This window comes from Sceloporus occidentalis, unplaced genomic scaffold (assembly GCF_023333645.1).
Source record: "Sceloporus occidentalis isolate IW3139 unplaced genomic scaffold, rSceOcc1.0.p SCAF_91, whole genome shotgun sequence".
NCBI lineage: Eukaryota > Metazoa > Chordata > Lepidosauria > Squamata > Phrynosomatidae > Sceloporus > Sceloporus occidentalis.
The window spans coordinates 1,938,412-1,956,764 of record NW_028317071.1 but is presented as its reverse complement, the minus strand read 5'-3'; the positions used below and the strand labels follow the sequence as shown (position 1 = coordinate 1,956,764).

Here is an 18,353-nt window from a genome sequence, read left to right as displayed (position 1 = left end):
CGAGCCTCCCAGGGGCCCGCTGCCGCCATTGGAGCCCTCCTGGAGGACCCCAGCGAAGGCAACAGGCCTCTGGGAGGCCTGGTGCCATCGCAGGAGCCCTCTTGGAGTGACCCAGCGACAGCAACGGGCCTCCCAGGGGCCCGCTGCCGCCATCAGAGCCCTCTTGGAGGACCCCAGCGAAGGCAACAGGCATCTGGGAGGCCCGCTGACGCCGCCGGAGCCCTCCTAGAGGACCCCAGCGAAGGCAACGGGCCTCTGGGAGGCCCACTGCCGTCACAGGAGCCCTCCTGGAGGGCCCCAGCAATGGCAACTGGCCTCCCAGGGGCCCGCTGCTGCCGTCGGAGCCCTCCTGGAGGGCCCAGCGATGGCAACTGGCCTCTCAGGGGCCCGCTGCTGCCGTCGGAGCCCTCCTGGAGGGCCCCAGCGATGGCAACGGGCCTCCCAGAGCTCCGGTGTGGCTCCTGGAGCCCCGTTTCATGGCTCCGGAGGCCGCAGTGGGCCTCTTAATGGGCACCGCCATTTTGAAGGACAAAATGGCGGCTGAAGCCGCCGAAATCGGTGGCAGGAAGGACCGGGGGCTGGTGGAAAGGCGCCCGCGGGCCGGAGGTTGCCGACCCCTGATCTAAGATATGAAACAAATCTTAAAGACTGCCAGTCAATCTTTTATAAATCAAACAAATCCTGAGTTGAAATCATTCCTGTTTGGGTACATTTCCTGGAAAGAGTTGTGGAGCATCACAAGTCCTTTCTGGGCTTCTTTCAAACTCTAGCGGAAGATTTTGAAAGGTGTGGGGGGGTACCAGGTCTGGGATAGGACCCCCAAAGAATCCCCCGAACAAAAGGAAGCCCTCCTGGCCTCCTCCGCAGGGGACTAGCACAGGAGAGGCTTCAGTGGCTGGACCTCCAGCCACAGAAATGGCTTAAAAATAGTCCTAATCTTTCCCTCAATACACACAACACACATTCACAGGAACAGATTAGGAGGCTGCAGTTTATATGGAAAAGGTCTCAGAAAATCACAGAGGGCTTGAAAGATACCAACGGCCCTCTTTCAAGTCCTCTGTGATTTTATGTGGAGTCCAAAATAAGTCATATTTCTCTAAGCTTTGCTTTGCAGAAATTTCTAATGCAATGAAGCTTGGTAATACAGTGAGCCCTTGGTATCTGCTGTGCTTTAGTTCCAGAACCCCTCATGGGTACCAAAATCTGTGGATGTTCAAGTCCCATGAAATACAGTGGCATAGTCAAATAGGGACGATGTTTACACCCTTATCTAAAATGGCAAAAAACAAGCTGAGCTTTTTGGAATTTTACACACACACACACACACACACACACACACACACACACACACACACTGTATATATATTTGGAATATTTTTGAGCCATGGATGCTTGAATAAAGAATCCATGGATTGAAGCATCCATGGATTGAAAATATTCAGAATACACACACACACACACACACACACACACACACACACACACAAACACGTATAAATCTAAAAAGCAAACCTTGTTTTTGCCATTTTGCCATAAAGAATCCATGGATACCGAGGGCCAACTACTGTATACACCACTGATCTAGCTGCAAGTAACTTTGGAATAGGCTGGCGTTCCTCATCTTGCAGAAAAGCTTCAGGCAAAATGTTACTCTCCCCAACTTTTGTGGAGGGAGGGGTTGCCAGTCATCTAGGACGCCCCCCCCCCAAAAAAAAAGCAGTAAAACCTCCCTCCAGTGCCCACCTATGCCAACCACCAGAAATATTCTTCCTCTCTGTATGTAACTAACTTTGGCCTCTTCTGTCTTTGCAGCTGTCGAAGTGGCAACCGGAAGAGCCTGGTGGTGGGCACACCTTCGCCCACCCTTTCCTGCCCACTCTCCCCACTTTCGGTGCCAACAGGTATGGATGAGCTGCGGGCATAGGAGGGGGTGCTTTGAGGAGAGTAGCAGTGAGGATACCATGGCCACATGGTGAAACTGCAAGACCCAGGAAGGTAAAGTTTGCTCCTCTTTCACCGGCTGGCACCCGGGTACAATGTGATTCTTTGAAGGTCATTTTGTGAAGCCAAGGGGAGGAAGAACTGTGCAAGAAAAATGCAAATGCCTCCTTTTCACTCAGCATCCAGGAAAGTACAGTCATTCCTCTGTATCCATGAATTCTGCATCCACAGATTCAGCTATCCATGGCTAGAAAATATATATATATATATATATATATATATATATATATATATATTTCCAAAAAGCAAGCCTTGATTTTGCTATTTTATATAAGGGACTTTTTTTACAGTGGCATGCATTTAATGGGACTTGTGCATCTATGGATTTTGGTGTCCATGGGGGTCTCTGGAACCAAACTGCATTAGATGCCAAACGCAGCTCACCATACTGATATGTGTCTCTGCTTCAAGAGGTGTGATCCCATGCCTTGGAGGTGGTGGCCAGTCCTTTGGGAGATAGTGGCAGCCAGCTGTGCCGGCACTTTCATCCCTTGCTGTTTTGAAAGTTGGCATTTGGACTGAAAGTTGGCATTTGGACAGTCCGTTCTGGCCAGAGGAGTGAATGGCACTGAGGGTGGCACTGAGAGATGGATGGCCATTTGTCAATGGGGATGCTTTGATGGATGTGGCATTCCCTGGGAGACCCAGGGGGTGCGACCCCTCCCAGGATAGCAATGTTTACCAAGATTGAGGTGTGATAACCCTACTGGCAGACCATAGGATTATGACTCGCCTTCTGGTTGACAATGCTTTATCCATAATTGGATAAGCCCATGTTGATTAATCATAGAATCATAGAATCATAGAATCGTAGAGTTGGAAGAGACCACTAGGGCCATCCAGTCCAACCCCCTGCCATGCAGGAAATCCAAATCAAAGCATCCCTGACAGATGGCCATCCAGCCTCTGTTTAAAGACCTCCAAGGAAGGAGACTCTATCACCTTCCGAGGAAGTGCATTCCACTTTCGAACAGCCCTTACTGTCAGGAAGTTCCTCCTAATGTTGAGGTGGAATCTCTTTTCCTGTAGCTTGCATCCATTGTTCCGGGTCCTGTTCTCTGGAGCAGCAGAAAACAAGCTTGCTCCCTCCTCAATATGACATCCTTTCAAATATTTAAACAGGGCTATCATATCACCTCTTAACCTTCTTTTCTCCAGGCTAAACATCCCCAGCTCCCTAAGTCGTTCCTCATAGGGCATGGTTTCCAGACCCTTCACCATTTTTGTCGCCCTCCTTTGGACACGCTCCAGTTTCTCAATGTCCTTTCTGAATTGTGGCGCCCAGAACTGGACACAATATTCTAGGTGGGGCCTGACCAAAGCAAAATACAGTGGCACTATTACTTCTCTTGATCTAGACACTATACTTCTATTGATGCAGCCTAAAATTGCATTGGCCTTTTTAGCTGCCGCATCACACTGTTCACTCATGTTCAACTTGTGGTCTACTTGGACTCCAAGATCCCTTTCACACATAGTTTCATTCAGCCAGGTGTCACCCATCCTATATCTGTGCATTTTATTTTTCCGCCCTAAGTGCAATACCTTACATTTCTCTGTGTTGAATTTCGTTTTGTTAGCTTTAGCCCAGCTTTCTAGTCTATTCAGGTCATTTTGAATCTTGATCCTGTCCTCTGGGGTATTAGCTATTCCCCCTAATTTGGTGTCATCTGCAAATTTGATAAGTATGCTCCCAATTCTGTCATCCAGGTCATTGATAAAGATGTTGAATAGCACTGGGCCCAGGACAGAGCCCTGTGGGACCCCACTGGTCACTTCTCTCCAGGATGAAAAGGAGCCATTGTTGAGCACCCTTTGGGTTCGGCCGGTCAACCAATTACAGATCCATTTAACAGTTCCTTTGTCTAGCCCACATTTTACAAGCTTGTTTGCAAGATTCGGCTGAGACAGTGTACACATCCTGCTCCCTTTGCTAATTAGGATTTTCCTGAGTACACATTGGTCCCTGATTCCGCAAATTGCCTTCTGATGTACTATGAGATAATGTAAACCTAATGTAACCCTGATGTGAATAAAAGGGGCTGGCCAAGACCTGGCCAGGGAAGAAGTTTTGCACACCCATTCCTGTCTCTGCGTCTCATTGCCGCGACAGATGGAGAGTTCCTGCATGGCAGAATGGGGTTGGACTGGATGGCTCTTGGTGTCTCTTCCAACTCTACGATTCTATGATTCTGTGATTCTGTGAGGGCACTTTTGACCAAGGGGCTTTTAATGGGGTGTTTTGCTTCTTAGATGGATCAGGGGTGGCTTTTAAATAGGTATATTTGGGGAAGAAAAAGGGACAGGGAATACATGGAGGAATTTTGCATTTCTCCTGCCAGTTCATTTCAATAATGGGATTCTCTTCCCCTCTGCAGCCTGCAACAGCCCAGTGGACAGTCCGCACACCTTCTCCACGGGCCCCTCTGCCAGCTTCCCATTTGCCCGCAGGTGAGAGATTCCAAAGGGCAGGGTGGGCATTGGGGAGGCACACGGAGGGCATGAGGTCAGTCCTAGAATCCCAAGCGCCCCAACCTGATTGCCCAAAAGGGCCACGAGTGCCCACTGTGTCCAGCTGAAGTTTTCCCACCCCTTCATTGCCAGGCATGGCTTTTTTCATTTTTGTTTTGCCAGGGGGGAGTTATAGATTTCCTGTATGGTAGAAAGGGGTTGAACTGGATGACCCTTGCAGCTTCCTCCAACTCTGTGATTCTATGATTCTACAGCAATGCCAGGGAAGGATGACTGCCCACTTCCCACATGCTGCAAATGATGTGCCCCCCTCCTAGAATAGTAGGAACCTTGTCTAGAATACTTTATATAAAGTCAATACTCTATATAGAGTCATTACTATCATATATATTTATATAGAATCATATAGACCCCTTAACGGGTTGAAGAAATGGACAGCAGACGGATGTGGCTTCCCTGTTGCTAACCCCTGCTGTAAAGCTCCCATTGGGGGGGGGGGGTTAACACAGAGTTGGGGAATGTTTCATTTTTGAACTGCCACTGCCAGAATCCCCCAGCCAACACAGCTACCTGGACAGAGCTGGGTTTGAGAAAGCAAAGAGGCAGCATAGCTGTAGTCGCAAAGCATAGCCTGTTGCTTCCCTGACTGCCGGGTCTCTCAGTCATGCCAAATTTTGACAGAAAAGAGCGTCCAGAGGTTCAGGGATCCCCACCAGCCCTGCTGGAAAACCCCTTTGGTTCTCCAGAAGGTTGGACTGGTGCATGTGGTGGATCTCTGGTCCCCACATCTGCTGGCATTTCTGGCATGTGGGCACAGCAGGAGTAGGTGGCAACTTTGATTAGCTCTTTATATGGTGAGGTTGACACTTCAGATCACAAAGGAGACTGGGCATGGGGGCTTTACTGGAGACAAGAGTCCCACGACCTTGGAAATATATACACTTGTCCCTCCATATTCGCTAGGGTTAGGGGCAGAAGACCCCCGTGAATATGGAAAAACCACAAATAACAAAAACACCATGTTTTTACTGAGAGGACACCTCTCTAGGTATCTCTGGGTCCTCCAGAGCAACCCTGTGGTTGATATCCAACATACACTGACCATAGAACTGCCCTGGAGGAGCTACAAAGGCCTAGTAGAGCATTCTCTCTTTAACTTTTAGTTAAAGTTGACCATAGAGTTGCGCTGGAGGACATAAGTATTCCTAGAGATAACATATTAATGAAATCCGTGAATAATCAAATTTGCAAATATCAAAGCCGCAAATATGGAGAGATGACTGTACACTTGCCCCTCCCAGTCCGCGGACTTGCTGTCCACGTTTTTGATCCTTCATGGACAGCAAGCCAGGTGGGACAAAATAGCACGTGCCCTGGAGCGTGTGACCATTATACTCAATAGGAACTTGGATATTTGCATTTTTTCTGATTTGTGGGGTGGTCCGGAACGGATCCCTCCTGAATTGGGAGGGACAAGTGTATATCAAGGCAAGAGTACTCTTGAGTGCTAGCAGAAGGCATGTCCTTTGACTGGAAGAGATGTCGATGGTGTTCCCATGCACTTCCTTGCTTTCCTTGCATGCTTCTCTCCTTTCGCTTGTTAAAACACTCCCAAGGTGCCCGAGGAATCAGAAAGCGAAGAACATAAAGGACAAGTCTTGAGCACACTGTTTCCCCCAGTTTGCAGGTAGAGGGGTGTGCAGAGTCCCAGTTGCGAGGGGAACTGCCCTTAATCTGCCTTTCTTTCTCTCTATGCCTCCTCTTTTCTCTCCTTTTCTGCTGCCCTCTTCTCCCCGGAGACTCCATTGGCTTTTTCGCTCCAGCCATGCCCCTTGGACAGACAGGTATGTCCTGGTGGAGAGAAGAGGCCACCTTCTGGGTTTTTTGGGCACTTTGTAGGCATCCCTCCAGGACCCCATTACAGGCTGGCCTACAAAGGCAACGATCCCTCATAGAAAACCTTTCATGTGGCAGCCACGTTGACCATGCAGCAAAGTCCAATAACATCCCAAATACACCAAACAGGGATACCTTTATTGCCAAAAAAAAAAAAATGCATGTTGCATGTTTTGACTCTAGGAGAGACTGCAGCTTTTGCCTGAGTTGACTGGGAAGGACAAGACTCTGCCCCCCCCCCTTCGTCCCTCCTCCCTCCCCAGGAGCAGAAACTCTACGCTTTGGACTCAGGTTCAAAATACTGCAGAAATAACCCAGTTTGAGACCACTTTAACTGCCCTGGCTGGACGCTAGGGAATCCTGGGAAGAGTGTCAAAGTGCTCTGGGGCCATAATAAACTACAATTCCCAGGATTCCCTAGCACAGAGCCAGGACAGTTAAAGTGGTCTCAAACGGGATTACTTTTGCAGTGTGTTTTGGTTTGCAACAGCTGCAATGAGTCAAGTGCAAAGAAGGAAAAGAGGAACTGGGACATTTTGTAAACTGTTGGGAAAGTGGGCTGACAGAGGATTAATCGGATGGGCCCTGCCAAATCAGGGATGCTTCCTGGTCCTGATCTTCTCAGGTTGTTTCTGTGGAGGAGGTATCTGGTGGGGGCCACAGGGGATCCATTCTGCTGTCTCTGCTGGGGTCTCTCCCAGTAGTCTTCCTCATCCTGAGGTTGAGGTTCTGGGGGTTGGGGGTGCAGCCCCCCCCCCATTTCTTACTAATGATTCCTCCCTGCCTTCCTTTTACAGGTCTGATGGCCGACGGTGGTCACTGGCATCCTTGCCCTCTTCTGGCTATGGGACAAACACCCCCAGTTCCACCGTCTCGGTGAGTAGAGCGTTTTCTGAGTCTGGGAATGGGGGAAATCACCTGAATGTCCCTGTCCCCTCAATGGGTGCTTTGGTTCCTGGGGGAGACTGGATGAGAAACACAGCAGAAGGCAGGCAAGGGTATGGGAGGCAGAGGTTTGAATTAATGTTGTTGCCACTGCTTTAACTGCCAAGGCACCATGCTATGGAAATCATAGAATCGTAGAATTGGAAGAGACCACAAGAGCCATCCATTCCAACCCCATTCTGCCATGCAGGAAATCTCAATCAAAGAATCCCCGACAGATGGCCATCTAGCCTCTGTTTAAAGACCTCCAAAGAAGGAGACTCCACCACACTCCAAGGGAATCTGGGGTTTGTAGTTTGGTGAAGGACCTAGGCTGCATCTGCACTGCAGAATTAATGCAGTGTGACCCTGCTTTAACTGCCAGGGCTGCTATGGGCATCCTGGGATTTATAGTTTGTTGTGGCACCATAGATCTCTGACAGAGAAGGCTAAATATCTCACAAAACTACAAATGTGAGATGTAAATAGGTCACAGCAAAAATGCTTCCTCAGGGCAAGCTGGATGCTGAGGTGGTGGGTTCAAGATACAATCCAGCCTCGGTTGCTGCTGGTAAGCCCAGTGAGGGCCGCATGTGACCACTGTCTCTTTTTGAAGCCTCTTGTAGCTCCCAGAATCCCCCTCTGTGCCAATTCCCCCATTGCTTTTTTTTTTTTTTTTTAAAGAAAGGGGTACATTCCTTGAAGCCCCTGGGAGGGGTTGGGGGGCAAAAGATATGGGGAGGGGGCAAGAGGAAACCTGGTGGACTCCCACCTGCTTCGGTTTCCATCTTGGGCTGTTGGAGGACCCCATGCCAGGAGAGCAGGACCAGCGTCTCCCTGCAAAGGCAGCTGGCATCTCCCCTGGCAGAGGCATAAGTGCAGTCCAGGTTCTAATCTGGGCAATCCTGGGGCTACTCTCCAAGGTACTGAATTGCAATCCTAGACAAAGAGCCCAAACCTGGAGTGGATTCACCGCCCCACCAGCACTGGAGCCATGCTCAGAGCCCCACTTTTGCTTTGCTGGGGGCCAGTTTGAATGCCAATGGTCTCGTGACCCTCAACCCAAGCAAACAGAGGTCTGCCACAGGTTGTGTGTGGAGTGGAAGGGCAGAACAGAGGGGGTGCAAATGGGGATCCCCCTAATTCTCTGCCCCCCCATCTTCCCACACAGTCCTCCTCCTCCTCCTCCTCACAGGAACGCCTCCATCAGCTCCCCTTCCAGCCCACGCCAGACGAGCTCCATTTTCTCTCCAAGCACTTCCAGAGCACCGAGAATGTTGCCGCGGGGGAGGATGGACGGAGGTCCCCCTGCTTCCGCCCACGGTCCTGGAGCCTCAGGTAGGGGGGCTGGTTTTAGAATAGCAATGCAATTGAAACAATTATATTTTTTAAAGCGCACGCACACACACACACATTTAAGGCGCACACAGCTTTTGTGACTGAAAATGAAGTATAAAGACTCTAAATAAATAAATATAAATCAAGCACAAATTACAAATGTGAGCGAGCAATTGCCTCCCCTCCCTCCACAACCATATTGTCCCACTTTGGACTGGAATCTCAGCAGGAATTTTTTCCATTGATTTTGTCATTCTCTTATCGATCCTCTGTGTTTGCATTTTTCCCCCTTTCCCAACACAAGTCAACCAACAGACACCCCCCCCAAAAAAAATGTCCCACCCCATAGCGGCAAAATAAAACAAGCCATGCTGTAATAAAGAACAGGAACTGATGACTCTTTAAACCTGAGCGGAGGATGCAGAATGAATGCAGTTTGATAACATTTTGCCATGGCTCAATGCTATGGAGTCCTGGGATTTGCAGTTTGTTTTTGGTACCAGAGCTCTCTGACAGGGAAGGCTAACTATTGCACAGATTTGCAAAACCCAGGATTCTTTAATATTGAGCCACGACAGTTAAGGCGATGTCCAACTGCATTAATTCTACAATATAGATGCAACCAGAATCCAGTGGCTTTTTAGCTAAATGTAACTTCCCAGGCTCTGGGCCCCATCTGCCAGCATGACTCCCCCCCCCCCCCCCGGCTCAGCTTGTGCAATGAGCGGATTAAGATGCTGCTGTGCCAGCCCAGCCCAAGTGGCTGCTGAGAAAGTCAGGTCATTTCAGGCAATGGAGAGATAATGATCCTTCCCTGCCTCCTGCAACAAGAATTCCCCTCAGAGAAGGTGACAAGCTTGAAGGTGTAAAAAGGGGTCATGTAGTCCAGCCCCCTGCTTTGCAGGAGTGAACAGCTAAATCATTACCAGGAGATAGAATCCTAGAGTTGGAAGAGACACCAAGGGCCATCCAGTCCAACCCCAATCTGCCATGGAGGAAATCTCAATCAAAGTATTCCCAACAGATGGCCATCCAGCCTCTGCTTAAAGACCTCCAAAGAAGGAGACTCCATCATAATCTCCGAGGAAGGAGTGTGTTCCACTGTTGAACAGCCCTTACTCTCAGGAAGTTCCTCTTAATGTTGAGCTGGAATCTCTTTTCCTGGAGCTTGCATCCATTGTTCCAGGTCCTATTCTCCGGAGCAGCAGAAAACAAGCTTGCTCCCTCCAAGTATTTAAACAGGGCTATCATATCACCTCTTAACCTTCTGTTTTCCAGGCTAAACATCCCCAGCTCCCTAAGTCATTCCTCATAGGGCATGGTTTTCAGACCCTCCACCATTTTAGTCGCTCTCCTTTGGACACATGGCTCCAGTTTCTCAACATCCTTTTTAAACTGTGGTGCCCAGAACTGTACACAATATTCTTTTTAAAGAACTTCAAAGATGGAGAGTCCATTTCCATCCAAGGCAGTCTGTTCCACCATCAAACAGCTCTTGTAGACAAGAAATTCTTCCTAACATTTAAGTGGGCTTTCTCTTTTTGCCATTTGAATCCATTGGTTTATCCCTGTGTCTGGAGCAGGAAAAAGACCAAATCTTGCTTAATCCCTTTCAGATATCTAAAGGTGACTGCATCAGCTCGCCTCTCAGGCTTCTTCTCAATCGCAGCACAAAGGAGTAAGTTTTCCAAGCTCTGGTTTTGTGCCTCCCCAACTTACGTCTCTCTTCCTCCCTGCAGCCCTGGCCGGACGACTGGGGCGTTTGATAATGAGATTGTGATGATGAATCATGTCTACAAGGAACGGTTCCCAAAGGTGAGAAACAAAGTGATTTGGGGGAATTTGGAAGTTTAGATGGAAGTTTCTTTTTTGGCAAACTTGTCTTGTTTTGCTGCTTCTTTAACTGGAACAGAACAAAAAACTGGAAAGCACATATTCACAGTAGAAGAATAAAAGGAAACAAAGTCCCGCTTGATGGTCCAAAACCTTTAACATCTGAAGAAACCCAACGCAGCTCAGCCTTGTCACCAATTGGCCTTCTTCAGCAAATTTATTACACTGGTGGTATTGGGACAACACATAAACCACCTCTAAAAACATGATTTCTTTTTTAAATGGATAATAGATATGATTTGATTTTAAAGAAATTACGTTTTTAGAGGTGGTTTATGTGTTGTCCCAATAACACAACTATAATAAATGTACTTTTATTTATTTTATAATAGCCCCTGAAGAAGACCAATTGGGGACAAGGCCAAAATGCATTGGGCTTTTTAAGATATTAACTTTTTTGGACTATCACACAGCATGTGGGGCTTTGCTTCCTTTTATTCTTCTACTTCTTTAACTGCCCTAGAAAAGGCAATATCTAGAGAACTGTCCACTCCTTCGAGAAGTCAGTGCCATTTATTTTATTTTTTTGTCCCAGCATGCACATTTATTTCATTGTTTGATGAATTCACCACCCAGTTCCTTGGGGAGAGTTACTGTCCGTTTCAAAGGCAGCACACTTTTAAAATGCAACCATAATCCACTGTTACAAAAAACTGGCCAAGCGTTATTTTAAAAATCAGACAAAATAAAACTGGTAGCTGAGAATAAAGCAGTTCAGTATATATAAGCATAACTTGGAAAAATATAACAGGAATCACAAGGCGTTAAAGCAGAAATAATGAGTTGTTCAAGAGTAAGCCCCTCGTGTCCATGCGCCTGGGTGGCATACCTAGTGGATGCTGGAAAATTAAAACAAGAAGAACAAGGTTTTAAAGCAGAAATAATGAGTTGTGCAAAAGTAAGCCCCTTGTGCCCATGCCCCTGGATGGCATACCTAGTGGACACTGGAAAATTACCAATACACAACTTGCTAGTGGACACTGGGAAATTAAAACAAGAACAAATAGGCATTAAAACAGAAATAATGAGTTGTGCAAGTCTAAGCCCCTTGTGCCCGCACCCTTGGATAGTGCAAAGGGGGTTGCTGGCAGAGCATATATTCCTAAATTGTGGGTGGCAGAACTGGGCACAACCCAACTAGGAGGGGGTTTGTGGGCATGGAGGTGGGTGCTGCTCATCCCTGTGGGGATTTGGGGGGAGGAAGACCTTGAGTGGGCATTCCTGTGTGCCCAGGGGGTGCCATCCTCCATGCTCATGCTTCCATCCTTTCCGCAGGCCACAGCCCAGATGGAGGAGTGCCTGGCGGAAACCATTGCCACCTTCTGCCCCAGCAGCACCCTCCCGCTGGCAGATGGCGTCCTGGGTTTCATTCACCACCAGATCATTGAGTTGGCACGCGATTGCCTGGCCAAGTCCCAGGGGGCCCTGGTCACCTCCCACTACTTCATGGAGCTGCAGGAGAAGCAGGAGAAGATGCTGCGGGACGTGAGTACCCTTCTGCCCCCAGAATGCCCTCATTGCATTCTTCAGTGCCATCCCTCTAAGCAGATGGTCTTCAAGTTTCAGGGGGGACGGGACACAAGGAGCTTGTCTGCATGGCTAAAATACTCCTCATTCTATGTGATTCAGATGTGATCGGGCCACATGTGATTTGGAGGAGTTTGAGCTTTTGGGGAGATTAAAACCCCCACAAACTCTGCAGAAAAGGCTTTGCATTTTTAACAGAGTATCTTGGAATATCTACGAGGATGTGTATAACTGAATGTGTGGCCATCTGTTTGCTTCACACAGATTTGGATGGATGCTCATATTTGGCGAAGGGAGGGTGAATAGAGGTGCACACATTTGCACAGAAAAGGGAAGACAATTGACTGTTGCAATTAAATTTTACAAATGTGCAAAATCCACAGCAATTTGCAAAATGCACTTATATGTAGACTAATCCAAGGGTGCAGCAGAAGTTACTTTTCCAAAATCACATAACTTTTCTTGCAAAGTCACACCATTTTTTTAAAGAGGCATTTTTGGCAGGAAGCTGTAAAGACTTTGCCCCTTGTCTTGCCATCCCTAAGGGGTGCTGTTACCACACACACACACACACACACACACACACACGAAATACACACATACACAAAGAGCAACAAGACAGACAATCTGGGATTCCTCAGTCATGTGCTCTGATAAAGTGGTAACTGGGTGGCCATGACAAATCAGTTTCAAAGGCTGACATTTAGCGACTGGTGCAAGTTATTTTGGAAAGGGTGACTTTGCCATCTCTTTGCTCCCTTCATCTCTGCCTGGCAATGCCCCTCATTTCCTTCTCCATCTCAATTCTCACTTTGCAGGCTCAGGAGCGTTCAGAGAGTGAGGAGCTACATTTTGTGGAGCAACTTGTCCGGAAGCTGCTAATCATCATTTCCCGTCCTGCTCGGCTGCTGGAGTGCCTGGTGAGGATGGGTCTAGATTCGAGTGCCAGTGGGGCTGGGGGGAGGGATGCTGTGTAGACCCCAAATTCCCAGACAGGAACCTGGAAAAGTGGGATATTCTCTCCTGTCCCCTGCCCCTTAGGAGACACCGCTAAGCCCACAACCTCCACCAGGGGATGCAACATGTTCATTGCCCAGTCCTGGCTTGAGATGGTGGGCTGTGTGATTGCAGGAGACTGTGGATGTTGTAGTCCAAAAAAAGAGTCTTTCCAGGCTGTAATGTCATCTCATCCCATTTTCTTCCCAACCCAAGGGGAGGATGTGAGTCCTGCTAGCAGGTTGAGCTTGATAGATATACGTTGTCCTCAAGAGGAGGGTCTCAGCGCTGAGGCTACTGTGTTTGCTTTGTCCCACTTCCCCCTCCAATCCCCTGCAGGAGTTTGACCCGGAGGAGTTTTACCACCTCTTGGAGGCAGCGGAGAGTCACGCCAAAGTGGGCCAAGGGATCAAGACTGACATCCCACGCTACATCATCAGCCAACTTGGGCTGGCCAAGGACCCTCTGGAGGGTGAGAATTGGAGCCTGCCTGGGCCAGGGCCAGGGTCCCAGAGCGGCTCAAAGGCAAGAAAAAGGTTGTCCTCTTCTTGACCAGCCCTGAAAAGAGGGGGAAGCCTCTTCGGGGCCACGAGCAGGGGAAGGCCCTTCTTGTTCCCCGACTCCATCTCAGATTTTTGGGGTGGTTGATGGCTACATGGAGCTTAGGCCTTCGGCTGTTTGCTTTCTTTCCTCTGCAGAAATAGTTCAGCTGGATCAGGTGGACTGTGGCTCCCCTGCAGGGTCTGAGCAGCAAATGAGGTGAGATCCCCTCCTCCTGAAAAAGACCTCCCCCCCACACATCCCTTCTTTCTTATCCAACCATTTTGGCTCTGTTTTGTTCCTTGATGTGCCATTCTGTTGAACCATGTTATCCCAGTAACATACACGGGTTTCAGTCAAGCTCCTCTGGCTGGCTTTTTCCTCATCCCTGTGGAATTTATTCCCTGCTTTTCCTTTTCTGGGGAAAACTCCGAACTGAGTGCTCTGGGATTTCAGCTTAGTTTGGCCTTTCCCTTGTTTCACTTTGGCTACAACTTTTTTGGCTAATCCCAGCAAGAGGAACGACCCACAAAGTCACTGGTTGAACGGTGAGTCAACATGCAAATAAGCCCCATTATAGTTGGGATTAACCAAAAGAGTCCTGTGTTTTGAATATTTGTTTTTGCAGGTTGGGATTTGGGAAAGTGTTAGCACGATTATTATGATGATGCGCCACTTTCAGAGCTCTAATATAATGGACTTTAAAACGGAGTAAATAAATAGAATTATAGTGCAGGGCGACCCCTCCTTCAGCAAAGTAGCATGGAAAAAGAATCCATGTTAGGAAAAACAAATTGCAACCTTCTCTTTCTCTTTCAACCAGTCTTGCACCCCCGTCTCTCGGAGGAAGCCCTGCGAGAGTGATTTTGAAACCATCAAGTTGATCAGCAATGGCGCCTATGGGTGAGTTGTGGTTTTCCTCTCAGAGAGCAAACCTGATTGGAAGAAATTCTTCTCAGGGCTAGATTGGAAAAGTTACATCTTTGGGATTACAACTCCCACAGTCCCCTAACTGGCATTACCACTGAGGATTCTGGGAGCTAGACTCACCAAAACTGCCCTCAGTAAATCCAAACAGCTTTAATCCAATTGTTGTGCCTCACTAGAGGAAAATGAGTGGGATTTGCAGAACAGTTACCTTAAAGACTCCCCATTGATTAAATGGGTCTAAAAGAAGTTGGAGTAGTTGTCTTTTGGCGGCTACACTTCCCAAATGCCCCCCGACTGGGAAGGAAACCAGTATTTTGGAGGATGTTGTGGGGAAATGGTTATTTCCCACCTCCCCGTGTGCCAAGTGTTGAGGGGTTTGAGGTTTACCCCTCCATCCTGAGACAAAAGGCCATGCTTCTTCCCTTGCAGGGCGGTCTGTTTGGTGCGCCACAAGGAGACCCACCAGCACTTTGCCATCAAGAAGATCAACTAGCAGAACCTGGTGCTGCGGAACCAGATCCAGCAGGTCTTTGTGGAGCACGACATACTCATTTTTGCTGAAAACCCCTTTCTGGTCAGCATGTTCTGCTCATTTGAGACCAGACGTCACCTCTGCATAGTCATGGAGTACATGGAAGGTGAGGGAGCAGTGAGAGCATAGGTACGCAGAGCAGGTGACATGGGTGAGCAGGGATGGATGGACAGATGGGAACCATTTCTAGGCTGGAGACTTTCTGTGAGGCAGATTGGTAGGTGATAAGGAATGCCAGGAAAGTTGAGTGAGCTCCTGCCTATCTGGCCATGCTGTTCAGCCATCCCTGCCCTATTGAGCTTTTTGGACTTCCATAGGTGGTGACTGTGCGACACTGCTGAAAAACATGGGTCCGTTGCCTGTGGACATGGCCCGGATGTATTTTGCGGAGACGGTTCTGGCCCTGGAGTACCTCCACAACTATGGCATTGTCCACCGGGACCTCAAGCCAGACTGTATTCTGCTTTGGTCAGGCCCCACCTAGAATATTGTGTCCAGTTCTGGGCGCCACAATTCAGAAAGGACATTGAGAAACTGGAGCGTGTCCAAAGGAGGGCGACAAAAATGGTGAAGGGTCTGGAAACCATGCCCTATGAGGAACAACTTAGGGAGCTGGGGATGTTTAGCCTGGAGAAAAGAAGGTTAAGAGGTGATATGATAGCCCTGTTTAAATATTTGAAAGGATGTCATATTGAGGAGGGAGCAAGCTTGTTTTCTGCTGCTCCAGAGAACAGGACCCGGAGCAATGGATGCAAGCTACAGGAAAAGAGATTCCACCTGAACATTAGGAGGAACTTCCTGACAGTAAGGGCTGTTCGACAGTGGAATGCACTTCCTCGGAAGGTGATAGAGTCTCCTTCCTTGGAGGTCTTTAAACAGAGGCTGGATGGCCATCTGTCAGGGATGCTTTGATTTGGATTTCCTGCATGGCAGGGGGTTGGACTGGATGGCCCTAGTGGTCTCTTCCAACTCTACGATTCTATGATTCTATGATTCTAAGTATGAGTGGTGGTGGAGGAAGGGAAGGGTTGGCTGGGATCTCTAAGAACAGAGAAAGAGACACATGGGTGTGCATGATGTGCCTTTTTCCCTTCCCTGTTTTGGCCCTGGAAGGAGCCTGTTTATGGGGGGGGGGGGTATCCCCTATAGTTTGCAAAGGCACCTATTGGACAGCTTGAGTAACACCAATTCAGACAAAGACAACATCAGTGCTAATCCACTTCCTCAGTGCTTTTTTAATTGTATAAACATTTGAGGCAAATTTGGTCCCCCAAAATGATTTCTTTCTTTTTAATTAACCAGCCTTGTGGCCCAAATTTATACACCCCAACTCTCAGTCCCTTAGATTGAAAACAACTATTACAAGGAATTCCCCAAGGTTAAACTAAACTCTAAAACCCAACACTCAAACAGACTCTAAAACTAGACAGCCTGCTTAGGCTTCAGTTCTGTACATGTTTATCAAGGGGTAAGTACCACTAAATTTGGCAAGGATTGCTCAGTCCAACCCCCTGCCATGCAAGAAATCCAAATGAAAGCATCCCCGACAGATGGCCATCCAGCTTCTGCTTAAAGACCTCCAAAGAAGGAGACTCCACTACACTCCAAGGAAGGAGTGTGTTCCACTGTCGAACAGCCCTTACTGTTAAAAGTATGCTCTTTCGATGTGGGTTGTGACCTGTTGGGCAGAATATGGGGCCTCTTTGGAGACCCACATTCGGCCTCAGAGCCTAGGCTTCCTAACCCCTGGACCTGATGGTCTCCTAGGATATCGAGCTCTAACGCCCTGACCAGCCTCTGCACGTGGCTGCCCCAATCCTGGTGCCACCCTGGGCATCATGGTTGCAGGAGGAGGGCTTGGCTATCCCACATCCCACCCCATTTCTTGGCCTTCTAGGAGTAGATGGAAGCCCTAATACCTCCCTCTCTGCCCCCCCCCCCCAGGTTTGTGGGACCCTGGAGTACATTGCCCCCGAGGTGATCCTGATCCAAGGCTATGGCAAGCCAGTGGACTAGTGGGCGATGGGCATCGTCCTCTATGAGTTCCTGGTGGGCTGTGTCCCCTTTTTTGGTGACACACCGGAGGAGCTCTTTGGGCATGTCATCAGTGGTATGTCATTTTTTGGGGGGAGGGGAGAGGTTGGAAGCATGGGGGGTGGTTTGAGGAAATTGGGGTCTACATCATTTCCCCCCATGGTCACCTGGCAGTGTGCTTTCCCTTCTGGCTGCATTGCTGAACTTTACCAAAGGGCCTTTGAGGAGTCCCCCAACTGAGGGACAAAGGAACCCCCTGACCCAGATGCTGGATGTGGGGGGCATGGGCATGGTGGTGAGGGGCACAGATTGGGTTCCCCCTCTGTTGCAGAGAGGGAGCCTTTTCTTGCCCTGGTTGGGGACCATTGCAATCCCTCAGTCCTGCCGTTAGAGAGATTCACCTGGCCCCCAAAAGGCAGAACATCAAACAATGAAATGCAATACTATAAAATGCTAAAATACAAAAATAATATGCTAATATTCTGATACTAGTTGGCTTTGGCTTCTGGGAGTTGAAGTCCAAAGCACCTGGCAGACCCATGAGTTTGAGAACCGATACTACCTTGCAAAAAGTACATGTTTTTTTCCTTTCCTTCCTCTCAGATGAAATCATTTGGCCTGAGGGGGACGAAGCTCTTTCATCGGATGCCCAGAACTTGATCACCCAGCTTCTGCGGCACTGCCCACTGGAGCGCCTGGGCACAGGTAGGGTGACATTGGGGGTAGTGGTGGGGGTGCATGCGGGATGAACAGAGGGGGGAATAGCCACCCTGAGATGGGGCAAGGGGCTCATACCTATTCCTTTTCTTCTCGTCTGCCAGGGGGTGCCCACGAGGTGAAGCAGCACCCCTTCTTCCGCAGCCTGGACTGGACTGGACTCTTGCGCCAAAAGGCAGAATTCATTCCACAGCTGGAAGTTGAAGATGACACCAGCTATTTTGACAGTAAGGATCCTCTGCAAAGGGACAGAGGGAGGGGGTTCCCATGTGCGCACCTGTGCAGTTTGGGCTGCACAATGCCACCCAGGAATAGGGCACCCTGGATCCTGGCCAGCCCCATAGGGGTGATCCGGAAGACAAAGGATGTGTTTGCCCTTCGTGCCAAACACCTGGCATAATTAGCATTATTGCAAGGGTTAAGCAGGTTGGGTTAGAGTGCTGGGTTAGGACTGGGTGCCAGGTTCTAGTCCTCATTGAGTCATTTAGTGCAACGTAGTGTAGTGGTTGGCATGCTGGATGGAGGCATGGCAAGTCTGAGTCCTCTGTTC

At 48.7% G+C, this 18,353-nt stretch overlaps 1 pseudogene across 1 annotated transcript in view; it reads left to right on the top strand.

Annotated features, from left to right (window-relative positions):
- Positions 1-476: 476 nt before the first annotated feature.
- Positions 477-18,353, top strand: part of LOC149284534 (microtubule-associated serine/threonine-protein kinase 3-like) — a 37,412-nt pseudogene continuing 19,535 nt past the window's right edge. The window contains exons 1-17 of the transcript XR_016277836.1: positions 477-606; positions 1,740-1,904; positions 4,383-4,455; positions 6,300-6,320; positions 7,170-7,248; positions 8,471-8,634; positions 10,374-10,449; positions 11,803-12,012; positions 12,873-12,974; positions 13,390-13,522; positions 13,749-13,802; positions 14,397-14,493; positions 14,950-15,158; positions 15,370-15,595; positions 16,963-17,162; positions 17,690-17,791; positions 17,908-18,030. The product of XR_016277836.1 is annotated as a microtubule-associated serine/threonine-protein kinase 3-like (transcript). The remainder of the gene's footprint in view (positions 607-1,739; positions 1,905-4,382; positions 4,456-6,299; positions 6,321-7,169; positions 7,249-8,470; positions 8,635-10,373; positions 10,450-11,802; positions 12,013-12,872; positions 12,975-13,389; positions 13,523-13,748; positions 13,803-14,396; positions 14,494-14,949; positions 15,159-15,369; positions 15,596-16,962; positions 17,163-17,689; positions 17,792-17,907; positions 18,031-18,353) is intronic.